This window comes from Callospermophilus lateralis, unplaced genomic scaffold (genome assembly GCF_048772815.1).
Source record: "Callospermophilus lateralis isolate mCalLat2 unplaced genomic scaffold, mCalLat2.hap1 Scaffold_63, whole genome shotgun sequence".
In the NCBI taxonomy this organism is placed as follows: domain Eukaryota; kingdom Metazoa; phylum Chordata; class Mammalia; order Rodentia; family Sciuridae; genus Callospermophilus; species Callospermophilus lateralis.
This window is the reverse complement of record NW_027514713.1, coordinates 12,792,604-12,808,676: the sequence shown is the minus strand read 5'-3', so window position 1 is coordinate 12,808,676 and position 16,073 is coordinate 12,792,604. Positions and strand designations below refer to the sequence as shown.

The 16,073-nt window shown below is 48.6% G+C and overlaps 1 pseudogene; it reads left to right on the top strand.

The window, feature by feature from the left end:
- Nucleotides 1–301: 301 nt before the first annotated feature.
- LOC143389681 (ruvB-like 1) lies at nt 302–15,577 on the top strand (annotated as a pseudogene).
- The last annotated feature ends 496 nt before the right edge of the window (nt 15,578–16,073 follow it).

Here is a 16,073-nt window from a genome sequence, read left to right as displayed (position 1 = left end):
AGTTGCTCAGGGACTCACTTTGGCTGAGCCTGGTTTTGAACTGACATCCTCCTGCCTCAGCCTCTGGAGTCCCTGGGATCACAGGTGTGGGCCACTGTGCCCAGCAGACTTTTCTCTCTCACCTTCTCTCTCACCATCCAGAACAGTGCATGGAGAGTGCTGGCGCCCAGGGTTTGTTGGATTAGTCTGTGAATCGTTTGGACCAGGGACTGCATTTTTTCCCCACTGAAACACAGTAATAGTGACCATTTGTAACCTCTGTGCTGCAGGCATGTGATGTCATAGAAGGGATAATCAAAACAAGAAGATGGCAGAAAGAGCCATGCTGTGGGCGGGAACCCTGGGAACTGGAAAAGTCCTTGTGTTCTCTTTGATTTTTGCTGTTCAAGAGGACGATCCTCACTTTGAAGCCAAATGGAATTCACATCTTAACTAGTCTTTTTTTAACGACATAAGTCACATGTGTGTTTAAGAAAGGAATATGATCTCAAACTTTTACTTCTAGAATGAAAATCATCCTGGCCAGAGGGGAAGAAAAGTCCTCTGAGAGGTCTGGTCACTGGGATTGTCTTTGAACTCTTTCAAGTCTCCTTTTCTTGGAAAATCCATCTCTTTTTTTTTCTTTTCTTTTTTTTTTTTTAACCAGTGATTGAACTTGGAGGCACTCAGCCACTGAGCCACATCCCTTTTTTGTACTTTATTTAGAGCCAAGATCTTGCTAAAGTTGCTGAGTGCCTTGCTAAGTTGCTGAGGCTGGCCTCCAACTCGTGATCCTCCTGCCTTAGCCTCCTGAGAGGTAGGATTATAGGTTTGCACCACCATGCCCAGCTGAAAATCCATTTCTATTGGTCCAGGGCCTCATAAAAATTTGTGATGGGCTGTGGTTCATTGGTAGAGCACTCATCTCACACATGCGGGACCCGGAGTTTGATCCCAGCACCACATAAAAATAAATAAGTGAAATAAAGGTATTGTGTCCAACTACAACTAAAAAATAAATATTTTAAAAAATTAAAGCAAAGATATTATGTCCATGAACAATTAAAAAATATTTAAAAAATCTTCTGTGGCACATTATTGGAGGGGGAAAAATGAGTCAGCCAGTATTTTTTTGAATGCAAACTTTGCCCACCACTATTTTGGCTACGTGCATGATTGACAATAACAGAAACACACTTTTGATCTTTAAGGGCTTCTAGTGTTTTTCAGGCAGAGAAACAGGAAGTCTCCTGATGGCATAAAATGGCTCAGTTGAGTGCTGAGCTTCAAACTGCTGACTGATTTTAAATGCTGGAATTGGGCAGAGGGTTTGATAATTCCCCTTCAGAGTCGGGCTTTCCAGGGGACAAAAAAGGACATATGGTGGAGCTTGTTGGGATCTGCAAGGGGATCAACCAGATCCTCAGGCTTCCCGGTGCTCCTGGTCTGGACATGGCTTGTTCTCTTGAAGGGCCTCTTGGCATAGGAGAGTAGGAGCCTGCGCTCTTGTATGTAAAGAAGAGGGCTCTCACCAGGTGTGGTGGCCCCTGCCTGTCATCTCAGTGACTCTGGAGGCTGAGACAGGAGGATCACATGTTGGAGGCCAGCCTCAGCAGTTTCACCAAGCTCTAAGTGACTTAATGTCACCCTGTTAAAAAATAAACAACATAAAGTTCTGGGCTACATCTTGGTGGGTATTGATTAATCAGCTGGGAGGCCTGGGGAAGGCCACTTGACCTTTCAGAAGCAGAAACACAATCAGCTGTGAAAAAAACTTGAATTCTAAGTTTGAAGTTGTACATATGGAGTTGCCAGGGTGTGTTGTGTGGTGACTGATGGTGGATGAAGAAGTCCTATGTCTGGGGGAAGTTTTTTGAGGCTGGAATGCCATACAGTGTGCACTTACAAGAACATTAGCTTGTCCAAATCGTCTTCCATTTTTTTTGGGGGGGGGAGTTACCAAGAATTGAACCCCAAGAATTGAACCCAGAAGCTGTCAACCCCTGAGTCCCAACTTCAGTCCTTTTTGCATTTTATTTAGAGACAGAGTCTCACTTAGTTGCTTAGGGCTTCGCTTTTGCTGAGGCTGGCCTCCAACTCGCGATTCTCTTGCCTCAGCCACCCGAGCTCCTGGGATGACAGGCCTGTGCCACAGCACCAGCATGATAGCTGTTTCCTTCAGTGCTGTTTTACTCAGTGTTATTTAGTACTTTTTATCTTCCAGTGTTGCTCTTAAGAAGTCTGATTTTCAGGGTTGGGACCTTTCTTTCTGGATGTTTTGGAGGTATTTTTGGATAGGACGCCCTCCCCTGATTTTCCTTTCTTGATGTCCACAGGGCTTTCTGAGTCTCACTGTTTGGTGTTGTTGGTGTGGACAGTCACCAGCTGTGAACCCGTTAGCTGTGGGCTGTTCCCATTCTCTGTGTGGTCTTTCTGGAAGTCCAGCTAGGTGAGATTAGCTCTGAATTGATTTTCAACCTGGGTCAGTTTTGCCCCCAAGGAGATATTTGGCAGTATCTGGAGAGTTGTCTCTTTTAGTTTTCAAAATGTGATGGTGGGACTCCTGGCATCTAGTGTTAGAGGTCAGTGATGCTGCCAAGCAACCTTCACTGCAAGGCTGTGCCCCCAAAACAGAGGCAAGACTAAGAAACCCTTTTTTTGGGTGAGGGCTACTAAGGATCAAACCCAGGGGCACTAAACACCTGAGCCTCATCCCCAGCCCTTTTTGTATTTTATTTAGAGACGGGTTTTGCTGAGTTGCTCAGGGCCTTTCTAAGTTGCTGAGGCTGGCCTCCAACTAGCCATACACCCACCTCAGCCTCCCAAGCTGCTGGGATGACAGGTGTGCACCCCCACACCCAGCTCTCAGTTTCTTAATCCATAAAATACAAGTTAGCAGGCTGGGATTGTGGCTCAGTGTTAGAGGGCTTGCAGAGCATGGGCAGGACCCGGGTTTGATCCTCAGCACCACTTAAAGATAAAGGCATTGTGTTGTGTCCATCTACACCTAAATCAGTTATATCAGTTCAGTCACCTATATCAGTTCAATATTTATTGTTAAGGGGAGGGGTGCTTAACTTTATAATGGCTTGATTTTTGAGAATTTTTTAAGATTTAAGTTCTTTCCCTAATTTAGGGCTGGAACAAAATTAAATTTGTTTCAAAGAAAAAAATTAAAAATAAATATGAATACTGCAACCCTGTTCAAAAGTAAACAACATAAAGTTCTGGGATGTGTCTTGGTGGGTAGTGATTGATCAGCTGGGAGGCCTGATTATATTAAAATATTAAAAAAATACAAGTTAGACTTTCAAGATGACAGGCTATGAAAAGATCAGTGAGATATAAAGAGCTCCATAGGAAAGGGTTTGTATATTTGCCTTTCTTCCATGAGTTTCTTTTTTATAATATAGTTTTTTAGTTGTAATTTGACAGAATACCTTTGTTTTATTTATTTATTATTATGTGGCATGGAGAAAGAAACCCAGGGCCCTGCACATGCTAGGCGAGTGCTCCACCACTTAGCCCCATCCCCAGCCCAGCCCCTTCCATGAGCATTTAATTGGAGAAAGCTGGACAGAAAAGGAGCCATTCTTAACCAAGTATTGTTTCAATTTGAATGGAAGGGTAATGGTCACCCCTCAGTGTTAGGTGGAAGGAGGCAGGGATTCTGTTCAGTGGCTAGTGGTCACTGTCTTTGACACTGGAAACTGAGAATGGGGAGTTGGGGGTTGTGAAAGAACAGGGAAGAGTCAGGCACAGTGGCTCACACCTGTAAACCCAGCAACATGGGAGGCTGAGGCAGGATGATCTTAAGGTGGAGGCCAGCCTCAGCAGCTCAGTGAGACCCTGTCTCTAAATTAAAAAAAAAGGTGGGCCTGAGGCTCAGTGGTGGAACAGCTGCCTGGCACATACCAGGCTCTGGGTTCCATTCCCAGAAACATCAAAATAATACAGATGAGCACTGTCGCCTGTGGCCTCCCCTGGGCCTCATGGTGTTGGAATCACATACCTCTGTGTTCTGTTCTAGACATTTTCCCTTTGCTATTAGAACACATGATTTGGGCTTGCCAACTCAGGTGCCTAAGCATTCGGGCAGCGAGGTAAGCAAAGTGACTTGCTCAAGCCCAAGGTTGTGGTGCCCTTTCACTAAAAGAGGGCCACTGTGTTCAGACCTGGTTTCTCAAAAAAACAAACAAACAAACAAAAAAACAAACAAACAAACAAAAAAAACCAAATAGCTGAATTTTAACAGGAAATTTCCTAGGGTTCAAAAAATGGCAAGAGCCATGCACAGTGGAACATGCCTTTAATCCCAGTGGCTGGTTTGGGTTGCTGAGGCAGGAGGACAGCGAGTTTGAGGCCAGCCTCAGCAGAAGCGAGGCCCTCAGAAACTCAGGGAGACTCTGTCTCTAAATAAAATACACAATAGGGCTGGGGATGGGGCTCAGGGTTTTAGGGCTCCTGTGTTCAATTCCCCTCAACAAAAGCCAAGTTTAAAGGCACATCTAAGACTACGGAGTCCCAATCAAACCATCCTGTGGGCAGCTTGTTGGCTCCTTGTAATCTAAACAGTATTTTAGTTCACCAGATGAGCCTGTCCAGCATTAGCACTATTGTGTGCTCAAGACCACCCTAGAAAACATGGAGAAGATCAGAACTAGAACCAACCTCTGCCCCATGGGCTAGTGGATTCGCTGATCATCCCCCATATCGGCTGCTCAGAGCTGAAACCAAAAGGGCATTGAAAAGAGGAGCCTTCCCTGGGCCATCTTTGAAGCAGTAGCTTCAATTGGCCTTGTTCCAGCAGCTTGGGAGGCTGAGGCAGGAGGATCTAATGTTGGAGGCCAGCCTCAGCAACTTAGTGAGGCCCTCAGCATCTCAGGAGGCTCTGCTTGACCTACACACATGGGGTCTGACCTCATTCTTATTTCAGAGATGAGGGAGGATGAAATGGCACTCAGAAGCCATGGCATTTCCCAGTCCTGGACCCACTTGAGAGTATTTGCTTTCCAAAACTTGGTATTTGATGAGATGTCTGTTTCACCAGGTTCTCTTTAGCATCTGCCAACCAAAGTTATGTTACTGAGCATCAATTTATAGTTGACCACAGGGCACCGTCAGGGGGAGCTTGTGCAGACCAAGCCACCGCTTACAGATTTGGCCTTACGTATTATCCACTATTTTCTGGCCTTTTAACATAAAATAAAGGTCATGTAATAAATCCTTCCTGATTTGTTAGTGTTGTTTATTTATTTATTTATTTTGGTCCCAGGGATTGAACCAAGGGGCACTTAACACCTGAGCCCCATTCCCCAAAGTTTTATATTTTATTTAGAGACAGGGTATCATTGAGTTGCCCAGGGTCTTGATAAGCGGCTGAGACTGGCCTCCACCTTGCCATCCTTCTGCCTCAACCTCCTGAGTCTCAGGGATCACAAGTGTGCAATACCATGTTCAGCCTCTTGAATAAATATTTTTATAGATGGGTTTTAAATATGTTTTCAAGACTGTAAAATGAAAACCTTTCCTTTCTTGCCTCTGTAGACAGCCCTTTCTCTGGTGATTGCTCAGGACCTGGGGAGTAAGGTGCCTTTCTTCTCCTTGGTGGGGAGCAAAGTTTACTCCATGGAGAACAAGAAGACAGAGGTGCTGATGGAGAACTTCCGCAGGGCTATTAGTGAGTACCATGTCAGTGTGAAAGATGGCTGTTTCTTCTCTGGTGCTTTGAATCCTTTCATCTTAAAAATGCTCATGTTCTTTTGGTGCTGTTGACAAGACAGGCAAGAGTAGCTAGCCATCCAAGCAGCTTAGGAGGATGAGGTAAAAGGAACACAATTTGGAGGCCAGCCTCAGCAACTTATTGAGGCCCTGAGCAACTCAGCAAGACTCTGCCTCTAAATAAAATATAAAAAGGGCTGGGGACAGGGCTCAATGGTCGAAGGCCCCTGGATTCCATCCCTGGTACCCAAATAAATAATAAATAAATAAAAAGACTAAGAAGTCTACTTGGGGAACTTTTGATATAATGCTGAAGGAAAGAAAATGCAGTAGGAGGGTGCAGCATTTGGAAGTGCGGAGACATCTTGGGATCCTGTTTTACCCCCCCACAGCCACCTGGTACCCCCATGGCTGGCACTCTATCTTCCTGCGGTGCCTCTTTGTGGGACTGGCTCTGCCTTTGATCTTCCCCAGCAGGTCCCTGTAAGCACTCAACTATGGTGCGCTCTCTCTCTCTCTCTCTCTCTCTCTCTGTCTCTCTCTCTATCTCCCTTTTGAGACCATGGCTGCTGAGCCACCCCTAGCCCCTGTGTGACACTAATGCTGAACTGAAGAGTTCTAATTCTGAACTTGTGTCTAGAAGCTAAGCTTTGTGTCACATTGAACTTAGGCTTTTTATTTTTATTTTTTTGTACCAGGGATTGAACCCAGGGGCACTTCACCCCTGAGCCCTGTCCCCAGCCCTTTTTATATTTAATTTAGAGAAAACTTCTCACCAAGTTTCCGAGGCTGGCCTCCAACTCTCAATCCTCCTGCCTCAGCCTCCTGAGTTGCTGGAATTATACATGTATACAACTGGGTTTTACGTTTAAAATTTTTTCTCTATTGTTTTTTTTCTTCACATCTTCTTTTCTTTTCCCTTTTCATGTCCTATTTTTCAGGATCTCAGTATGTTTCCCAGGCAATCCTGGAACTCCTGGGTTCAAACCATCCTCTTGCCTCAGTATGCTGAGTAACTATGGCTACAGATGTGTGCTACGGTGCCTGGATTATTTTTCCTTATTTAAACATGTGCCAGTGATTTTATTCGACTCATAAGTTAAACATATGAACCATATTCCAACAGCTCAGAAGGCTGAGGCAGCAGGATAGCAAGTTGGAGGTCAGCCTCAGAAACTTAGCCAGACACTGAGCAACTAAGTGAGATCTTGTCTCTAAATAAAATATGAAAGGGGCTGGGGATGGTGCTCAAGGGTTGAAGGCCCCTGAATTCCATTCCTGGTACAAAAAGGAACCAAGAAAAATATGTGACCAGTAAGATATTACTACCTTTCAAATACCTGAATATTAATATTTTAAGAACTTAAATTTAAAAAACACCATTTTTCTGGGATGGGTCAGGGGCTCAGTTGTAGAGCACCCACCTAATATGTGTGAGGCCCTGGGTTGCATCCTCAGCACCATATAAAAATAATTAAAAAAATAAAGAAATTATGTTCATCTACAACTTAAAAAAATTTTTAAAACCCCATTTTTGTGAAACAAATACCTGATAAAACTGGTCTTCTCACAGTTGCTTGTATTTCAATGGCTCAGTGGGAACTGAATTTTGCTTTAAAATTTGAAAAAGTAGAGGTCACCAGGCACATTTGATGGGAGTGGCCCCTGGAGTGGGGTGGTGGGGGACACAGCAGGGCTTTTGGTGGCACAGGTGAGGAGAAATTTCTAGATCCTGCCACAGAATAAAAGGGGAAGCTGTGGTCTCCCCTCATACAGAAGCCTTCTTTTCCCACATCTTTAAATTCCTGCAAAGCTGCAGAGAGAGGGAGAGAGGGTCATCTGTCCCCATCTGTGCCACTTCCTTGATGTGATAAAGTCCATGTCAGGGACTTAGAAACCTGAGACAGCAGATGAAACCCATGTCCTTTGTGCTGTCTTGGCCAGAGACAGCGCCCACAGCCTCTCTCTTGGCCAAAATCTGGGCCCATGGTCCACTGGGCCTTCCCCTGTCTACTTGTCACCAACAAGAAATTGCTAGACAAATATGAGTGGCTGAGAAATGGGGATGCCTTTTTTCCTCTCCTGGAGGAATTTCATATCACTGTCCCCTTACAGTGAGTATGGACAGGCATTCCATTTGGAGGAATTTCCTCTTTGCAAAATAGAAATGGTTCTATTAAAAAAAAATCAAAGGAGGCTTAAAGGCCCAGAATTTTCCAAGCTTGATAGAGTTTTCTGTTACCTTCATGTTGTCTGGAAAATTTCTTTTTTTTTTTTTTTTTGTACCAGGGATTGAACCCAGGGGCCCTCGACCCCTGAGCACCACCCAGCCTTATTTTGCATTTATTTAGAGACAGAGTCTCCCTGAGTTGCTCAGGGCCTCAGTGTTGTGGAGGCTGGCCTCTAACCCATGATCCTCCAGCCTCAGCCTTTGCAGCTACTTGGACTCGAGGTGTGCACAGCTGCTTCAGGATTTGTTTGGGAAGTTTGTTTTGGGGTTCAGGAGCTGTGAATTTGGTTCATCAAACACAGAATGTGGCTTCCTTGTTGGATGTTTTCCACAAGCCCCACTTATAGGCTCTCAGGTGGATCACAGGCAGAGGAGATCTGACCCTAGCTTTCAGTCTTGAGTGTCCTTGTCCTGGTTGGGTTTCTGGAGAAGAGAAGGCAAGGGATGGGGTGATAAGATAATGCCCCCCTTGAACTGAGGGAAGTGGCCTGAGTGTCTGATCATGTGGCTGTGTGTCTCTGCCTTTGGGATATTTCCATATCAGCTCACAGGGATCCTGATGGCCACCTGCCAGCAGAAGTCTTCTGTGGCCTCCCCATTTGTCAGGAGAGCAGCGACCCTTTTTTTTTTTTTTTTTGAGGAGGGGCACCAGGGATTGAACCCGGGGATTCTAACCACAGAGCCACCTCCCAGCCCTGTTTTGAATTTATTTGGAGACAGGGTTTCCCTGAATTGATCAAGGCCTCACTGAGTTGCTGAGGCTGGCCTCCAGCTTACTATCCTCCTGCCTCGACCTCCTGAGCTTGAATGGCAGGCCTGTGTCACCGCTCCCAGAAGAGTTGCTCTCTACCCATGATGGTGTCACTAGGTTGTACTGTAAGGTGACTTGTCAGTTCTTGTGCTGTGGAAGTTTGAGGTAAGAAGGGTGTTGGTGAGGAGGAGATGTATGTGAACAGAAGGATGGTCCTGCTTCTCACCATGTACCCATCAGCCATTCTTCCAGGGCTGTGGATAAAGGAGGCCAAGGAGGTCTACGAGGGGAAGGTGATGGAACTGACGTCATATGAGACCGAGAACCCCATGGGCGGCTATGGCAAGACCATCAGCCACGTGATCATAGTGCTCAAGACAGCCAAGGGCACCAAGCAGCTCAAGGGAAGTCTGTCCTGAGCCCTGTTCTCAGCACTGTGGCACAGGCAGGTGGTGTGACCTCTGTGTCCCCCTTTACTTGGCCTCTGCACTGTTGATGCTATATGGGACACTCAGGATAACACCGTGTAGTATAACGGGACACCTCGTAAGGGCTAGGACATAGGTCCCTTCATGAGGTAGGTCTTTCTTTTTTCATTACTTCTGTGAGTTGTGTGGTTAAGTCAAGAAATTGCTAATGCCATCTCATCCCCCAAATGACAGTCATTGGCCAGCCAGGCACAGTAGAGCATGCCTGTCATCCCAGCCACTCAGGAGGCTGAGGCAGGAGGATCACCTGGTGGAGCCCAACCTCATCAACTTAGTCAAGGCCCTGAGCAGCTCAGTGAGAGCCTGTCTCTAAATAAAATACAAAATGGGGCTGGGGATGTGGCTCAGGTATAAGTCACCCCTGGGTTCAAATCCCCAAACTGCCCCCTCACCTCCCCCAAAAGTCAAAGTGGACATAATTTTGTTTTCTTTTTTCTTTCTTTTTCATAATGTTTTTACTCATCCACTGTGTTATGATTGACTCACACTAGCTCTGTACCTGTCCCCTGCTGCATGGCCAGGTCTCTTGCTGTGGGCTTAGAGAGGTATTTTACCTGTGGCTCATCACAGCTGTGTGCCCGTGTGTGCAGGTGTCAAGAATCTCATTTCTCCTGTTTTCCAGATCAAGTCTTCAGGCTCAGAAAGAGGCTCCACAGTCATCCTGTGCCCAGTGCTGGCTGAGGGCCAGGGTGACTGCAAGTCCTCTGGTGCTGGGTAACACCTGTCAATCCTCTGGGCTCTCTGGGGCTCAGTTTCTCATCTCTAGACCACTATCCATCCACCGTAGAATCTCTCCATCTTTTCCTCTTTTATAACTTGGTGATTCTTTGATTCTCTGAGGTAGTTTCTTGGTCACAGCTTTATGGAGATCATGAAAATGTCACTTCTTCCAAGGGCTATTTTTCTGTTTTCTAATGGGGCCTTCATCTCAGCAGCTTGGCTCCACAACCTGTCTTTATCTCTTTAATCCCTCATCACATCCTGTCCATCCTGGATTAATGAGGTTCTGAGAAGGTGGCCCCTTCTCAAGAATAACACCTTGAGAAAGTTCTTCTGGAAAATCAACCGAATAAAAGTGCCTGAGATGAAAAGAAAAATTGTCCTCTTCCCTGTAGGAGAGAGGACACAGAAACACAGTGGAAATTTGAGCCATCCATCACTCTGCTTCGACCAGCTTCTCAAAGAAATGAGCCTAACAGAGAAGAGGAAAATTGTCTTCCAAAACAAAGGTGGTACCCACCTCTGATCCCAGCAGCTTGGGAGGCTGAGGCAGGAGGATTGCGAGTTCAAAGCCAGCCTCAGCCAAAGCGAGGCCCTAAGCAACTCAGGGAGACCCTGACTCTAAATAAAATGCCAAACAGGGCTGGGGATGGGGCTTGGTGGTTGAGGGCCCCTGAGCCCAATCCCTGGTACCCCCAGTCTCCCCAAAACCCATGTCCTTCTGGGCTGTTTTTCCACATGGATGACATACTGGGACAGAAGGACCTCAGGTGTGTTGTGTGGAGTTGTGAAGTGTCTGAGTTTGAAGGAGGCTTATGAAGTTTTTTGCCTAGGGACTCCCCAACCTTGCTCCTGTTCGCACAGTGCCCCCAAAGAGGCCAAAGAGGCCAGGTCCTGGTGAGCTCCTGGCAGCTCTGTTGGTGCAGTTGTGAACATGATCCACCCATTTTAAGTTTGTGTAGCGCACAGGATTTTGAGGCATGACATTGTTTACACTCCCCATCTTAATTTTAGAATATTGTCACACCTTCCAAGGGACCTCATTCCCATGAATGGCCACCTGATGTCTCTCCCCTTGCTTTGGCCACCACATACTGACTTTGTTTCTGAATTGGCCTTTTGGGGGCCACCTTCTTCTGAGAGAGCCCTACAGTAGGTGTTAGTCTGTGTCATGTCCCCAGCACCCCCCTTTGACTCTGGACTCTGTCTGGGAAAGAGCTCAGGTGTGTTTCCACAGGGTGGTCCTCTGTAGCAGCTGCTCTGGAAGCTCAGCCTCAGGACCTGTCTGCCAGCCTGGTCCTGCAGAGGCTGCTGTCCTTGCCCAGTGCACACCCCTGGGGAAGAGCAAGGCTCCGTAGAGCACCATCACCCTGAGATGTGTGTGCACAGCCCCGGGGGCCAGAGGGTGCTAGGATTTGCTTTTTTATTGTTCTGGGGCTCATACCCAGGGCCCTGGTCATAGTGAACTAGCACTCTGCCACTGAGCTGTGCTCCATCCCCAGGGCCTAGCTATGTGGTCTAGATTGGCCTCCACCTTGGTGATCCTCCTTCCTCACCCTCCTGACCCAGACAGTTTGGGGGATTTCCAACTTATGTTTCCCCTTCTGAGCTGGACTTCTCTGTGGGTACTTCTGGCTGCTGTCACATAGAGGAGGAGACCAAGGCCTAGAGAGCCGGGATCATGGGCCATATCAAATGCAGCCTCAGGTGGCTAAGCAGGAAGCTCTGGTGTCCGTAACCCAAGGATTGGAGCTGTAGTGGTGATCCTGGAAGGTGCCATGGAGCATGGCCAAGGACATATATCCCCTCTAAGGGCACCTGGGTCCCTGTGAGAATGTTCCTTCCACTTTGCAACCCCTGAAGGCAAGGCAAGGAAGAGTAATGGTGACTTTCTCTTGTCCCCTGCAGGTAGACATGGTCATCCTCAGGTTCACCTCCTGATGTGCTAAGCCCCGAGTCCAGGCTCTTGTGCCCTGCCAAATACCCTCATACCCACCCACTCCTAGGGTCACTGGCTACTTCAAGTGTCTGTCTGTCTCTCTGTCTCTCTCTCGTGTTTAGTCCTGTGAACTGAACCTGTAGTGCTTAAGCAGGGAGCCAGAAGCCTGCCCTTTTTATTTTGATTTGTATTGTTTTGAGAGGGAGTCTCCCATTGCTAAGTTGCTGAGGCTGGCCTCCAACTTGGCGATCCTCCTGCCTCAGCCTCCGAGTCCCTGGAATGACAGGTGTGCACTTCTGTGCCTGGCCTCTCAGGTCTCTTCTGGAAAGGTGCCTTCCCTCGGGGTCAGGAGAAACTGGAACATGCATCAGGGTTGTCTGAGTCCCCCTTTGTCTGGTTTGGTTTGGTTTTAGCTGAACTCCAGCATTTTTTAAAGTCTGCAGAAGGAGCGGGTGGAGGCCAGTGACATCATCTACATGGAGGCCAACATCGGGGCTGTGAAGGTATGCTCCCCGGGGACAGTGTTACACATCAGCGTCTGCCAGGGTGACAACTGGGTAACTAGGGCGTCACTTTGCTCATTGGTGGTGGGTGGGGGAAGGTCAGCAGCTAAGTCACCTTGGCTTTTCTGTCTTCCTCTCCTCATGACTTAAGCAGGCAGAGTGTGCAAGACGCAAACCCTGTCGGGGACAGGGACCAGACAGCCTTTGTCCCTTCCCGCTGCACCAGGCAGCATCTTCCATTTTCTTTTATCTCCCTGGTGTCCCTCCCTGAGTCCTAAACCTTGGGACTGCACCAGGTGGCTCGTCCTCTATCTGCTGCTGTGTCCCATGGTGGCAGCCCGTCCCTGGTGCATGGATGAGCCTAAGTCCTCGTGTCACCCATAAAATCACCACCTAGAAGAGGCCAGGACCCCGACTCCAGTGAGTCCCCTGGATGCTCCTTTATCAGGAGTGAAATGAAAGGGGAGAGAATCTTCCAGAAAGTCTCAGGTGTGGCCCGGGCGGGTCTGGGAGGTTGCGGGGCATATGCGGAGGTTGCCATTGGGGGCCCTCGTTGGGCAGTGGTGAGCTCTGTGTGGTCCCGGTGCCCCATGGCTCTGCTGGCAAAGGCAGAGGCCACGGAATTCCCTCTGAAGGCCGATGAGGACATGCCCTGCCCAAGGGCGACATGCACAAGAAGAAGGAGGTCATCCAGAATGGGATATTGTATGACCTGGATGTGGCCAACACCAGGCCCCAGGGACAGGCTCTCCTGGGCCAGCGCATGCCCAAGGCCCTGGGAACCAGTTGTCAGGGCCGTGCTGTCCTCCTGGAAGCCCACTGAGAGGCTCAGCAATGAGCACAACATGAGCTTCGGCCCCTTTGTCCCAATGTCCAGATGCTGTCACAGCTGATCTCTGGGCGTTGTCTGCCCCTGGCCGCCTGCCAGCCTGCTGGGGGCTGCTCTCCACCCCGGACTGGGGGTTCCTGGCGGGAGCCTTCACAGGGCTTCAGACAGCCTCACGGAGGCTCTGGCCTCTACAGAGCAAGAGCTCCAAATCCTCCAGCTCCCAGCTGGCGCTGATCTGGGCCCCACTGGACAGAGAGTCAGGTTTGCTCTTAATCCTGAAGGGGCCTCCCCACCAGAAATGGGCTTTCTGCTGGGAATCTGGTTTTGCTTTTAGTCCCTTGGAGCTTTTCCCAGGAGAGGCCAGAGACTCTTGAGATTGGGGTTTCTTCCTTTTTGGCCGGAGGTTTTTGTTTTGTTTTGTACTGAAGCTTAAACACCAGGGGTGCTTACCCATGGAGCCCCATCCACAGCCCTTTTTATATTTTATTTAGAGACAGGGTCTTGCTGAGTTGCTCAGACATGACTAAGTTTCTTAGGCTGGCCTCCAAATTGCGGTTCTCCTATCTCAGCCTCCCAAATTGCCAGGATTTTTAAAGACATGTTCCACCGCACATGACTCTGCTTGATTCTTGCAGGTCAGGGGAAACCTCAAGGGGATCCCTCTGAGTTCAGAAGCCCCTCATCCTTCCCAGGGGAGTGTTCTGGGCCTTTCCACCTCAGGCCTCCAAGTTGAGTGACATCAGGGACCCACAGGAGGAAGGAGGATGAGCTTTGGTAGCTGCCTTAGAAAGTCCTCTCTGCTACAGGGGGACAAGATGTCCTGTCCATGATGGGCCGGTTTATGAAGCCAAAGAAGACAGAGATCACAGGTAGGATACGTGGCAAAGCCAAAGCCTGGAGCCAAGTTGAAGCCCTCCTCTGACAAGCTCCCGGCTCTGAGCGCCTCCCACTGCATGGCTCTGGGTCTTCACTCCCTTTAGAAGCCGTGGCCACATTGTGTGTTCTGGCCCCACTGAGGTCAGCATCTGCTTCTCTTGAGGTCCCAAAAAGGTGCCAAATTTGACACCAGGCAGTGGGTCTCCCTTGCTCCTTTATGGACTTATTTATTTATTTATTTATTGATGCAGGTGATTGAACTCGGGGGCCCTCAACCACTGAGCCCCATCCCAGCACTTGTGATTCTCCTGCCTCAGCCTCTCTGGCTGCTGGGATGACAGGCATGTGCCATCGTGCCTGGCTCTTCCCTAATTTTATGTCCTTTTCTGGACCATTACCACTTTACTCCCTGAAAATGTAAGTTCAACATGAATCCACTGTTGCCTTGAGGAGTTGCAGCAGCCTAAGCTCCTCCATGAGTGACCAAGAGCAGATCTGTCTCTGAATTCGGTTTTTACAGCCCTATATCATGGCTCTAGGCAAGGACAGGCCTCAGATACCGGTTCTTTGGGAACAGCTCCATCCTTATGACAGGGGGCACTGGTTTGGAAGGTGAGGGCTGAGACCTGAGGTGGGTCTGCTTTTCTGTAAGGGCTGATGTTTCTGGGGCCAAGGCTGGGCCTGCTCTGACACTCCTTGGTCAGGTTTCCTGGGGAGAGGATTCTAAGTGCACTTGATGGAAAGCTCATTAACCTAAGCATTGTCATGCATGGCCCCCAAAACAGCTCCTTGACTGAGTGCAGCAGAGGAGAATTCACATTTGAAAACACATCTCCCTGGAGCTCCCAAATGAGGTGTCTTGGCATCAGCGTCAGGGCTTGATGGGGCAGCTCCTGGTCATTGTGCCCCACACAGCTCCACAAAAGGCATTTTGTGGCATTTGGGGGTGATCATGCCTGTTTTATTTTTTTTTTTTTAGATGAGGGTACAGGGATTCAACTCATGGGCTCTTGACCCTGAGTCCCATCCCCAGCCCTATTCTGTATTTTATTCAGAGACAGGGTCTGAACTGAGTTGCTCATGGCCATACTAAGTTGCTGAGGCTGGCCTCCAATTTGTGATCCTCCTGCCTCAACCTCCTAGGCTGCTGGGGTTATAGGCGTTTGCCACCACAACTGGCATGATTCTTGTTTTCAAATGATGACACCAAACCTGGAATGGGTCCAGTACCCAGCCTTGGGTCAGAGAGCCAGTAGGAGAACCAGGCTGCAGGGTTGGGTCTTGATTGAATTAAGGTGTGGAGAAGAGAGCAGGTGACATTTTCCCCACTGGCTGGGACCCTGTCCAAGGCGAGATCAACAAGGTGGTGAGCAAGTACATCGACCAGGACGTGGCTGAGAAGGTCCCCAGCATGCTGTTTGTGGACGAGGTGCACATGCTGGACATCAAGGGCTTTACCTCCCTGCACCAAGCTCTGGAATCTTCCATCGCCCCCCATCATGATTTTTGCCTCCAATAGAGGCCACTGTGTTATCAGGTAGGTGCTGCCAGCTGTCCCTGCTGCCTGGGTCTATCCCCTTCCATAATGTCACAAGTCAGGATGGGACGAAGGGAGTGCATGTTGCCCCTGGGAGGAGACAGCAGGGGGACTGAAGGCTGCAGCTGCCCTGTCCCTGATGGGCAGGGTGTCCACGGGCCTCTGAGGCTTGACATTCCTGTGGGGAGCAAAGGCTTGTGGAGGTGGGGCCGCTCTGGTGACCTGAGTGTCAATTCCCTCAAACTGGCTCCCAGAGGCCAGCAGAGCAAGCTTCATCTTCAATGAGGACACTGAATGACATTGCACCTTGTCCCTTGGCATAGGTGGGAACACAGGTTTGTCTCTGAATTGGTTCTTCTTAGTTCCCCATGACCGCAGCATGCATCCTGCCATGTCACTTACACGGGGTGTGATTTTCATTCCTGTGACTGGCCCTTCTGTGGGGTGTCCCTGGTTGTGTTCCTATGTGAACATGGAAAAGTGACGTCCATTTATTTTCC